This window comes from Apteryx mantelli, unplaced genomic scaffold, assembly GCF_036417845.1.
Source record: "Apteryx mantelli isolate bAptMan1 unplaced genomic scaffold, bAptMan1.hap1 HAP1_SCAFFOLD_86, whole genome shotgun sequence".
NCBI lineage: Eukaryota > Metazoa > Chordata > Aves > Apterygiformes > Apterygidae > Apteryx > Apteryx mantelli.
In genome coordinates, this window is record NW_027118810.1 from 600613 (window position 1) to 601946 (window position 1334).

General features: G+C 78.3%; 1 non-coding gene across 1 annotated transcript; it reads left to right on the top strand.

Annotated features, from left to right (window-relative positions):
* Positions 1-910: 910 nt before the first annotated feature.
* Positions 911-1063, top strand: LOC136996790 (5.8S ribosomal RNA). Its single transcript, XR_010887733.1, has one exon. It is a non-coding gene; the product is annotated as a 5.8S ribosomal RNA (ribosomal RNA).
* Positions 1064-1334: the final 271 nt, after the last annotated feature.

Consider the following 1334-nt stretch of genomic DNA (forward strand, 5'->3'; position numbering starts at 1 on the left):
CCTCGAACGCGTGACCCTGGCGCGAGCGCGTGCTCTCGCCGGGACGGTGAGCCCCCACCCACCGCGGGTGGTGCGGACGCCGCGCCTCGGCGCGATCCGCTCTCCTCCCTGGCCGGGGCTCTCGGTCTGCCGCCGTGGCCGCTGGCGGCGGCGCCCTACCCGCCGGCACTCCGCCATCCGGCGCGCCTGCCTCGCTCTGCCCAACCCGGCTTCGCCGGGCGGCGGGCGGGCGGCAGGCGGGCGGCGGGGGCGGCCCCCCCCGTTCTCCGCGTGGAGACGGGGAGAGCGGGCGCCGTCCCCGTCCGTCCCGCCTTGCCCGCCCGCCCGCCGCCGGGCGTCTGTCCGCGGAAGGGACGGGAGAGCGCGTGGTGTCGTCCGGGAGGCTGTGTGTGCGCGCGCGCGGGCGTGGGCGCCGCCTCGGGGCCACGGCGGAGCCGGAGGCCGGCGAGGCGAGCGAGGAGCTGGGGAGCGCGGGGCCGGTGGGCCGCGGGCGCGCGGGCAGCGGCCGGTGCCGCTGCCGGTGGCGGCCGGGCTCCGACGCTGGGGGTCCGCGGGGAGCCGCCCCCTCCCCCAGCGTCCCCGAGGCAGGCGGCGCGGCCGGCGCGCTGCTCCCCGCCGGGCCGGGCCGAGCCTGGGCGCCTGGGCCGGACTCGAAGCGAGCAAAGGGTTGTCCCAGGTCGGGAGCGAGGGCTCCCCGCCCTTCTCGTTCGGGTTTTCCTTTTCCCTTTTTCCCCCCCCACTCTGTGCTCGTACGGTCAGCGGGGCGAGCCCCTCTCTCTGGCTCTCGGCCGTCCCTCGCTCAGCAGCCGGCGTCGGCGTGAGGAGGGAGGCGGAGCGGAGGGGGGGCCCTCAGGGGCTGCCGAAGGCTGCCCGGTCCCCCCGCGCGCGCGGCGGGGACCGAAACCGAGACAACTCTTAGCGGTGGATCACTCGGCTCGTGCGTCGATGAAGAACGCAGCTAGCTGCGAGAATTAATGTGAATTGCAGGACACATTGATCATCGACACTTCGAACGCACTTGCGGCCCCGGGTTCCTCCCGGGGCTACGCCTGTCTGAGCGTCGCTTGGCGGTCAATCGTCACCCCCGCTGTCGCGTTGGCGCAGCGGTGCCGCCCCTCGGGGGGGGCGCGTGGGGGGGCGGGGGAGGCGCGGCGGCGCCGGCGGCGGCGGTGCGCGGCGGCCTCGGCGGCGGAGAGTCGGCGGCGGAGCCGGGACCCCGGTGCGTGCACCGGCGGCCCCGGTCTTCCTGCCCGCCGGGCTCCGGCGCCGGGCCGCCCGCAGCGGCCGCGGCCGGCGTGCCTTGCCGCGCCTGTGCCCGCCCTCCTCGCCCTCCG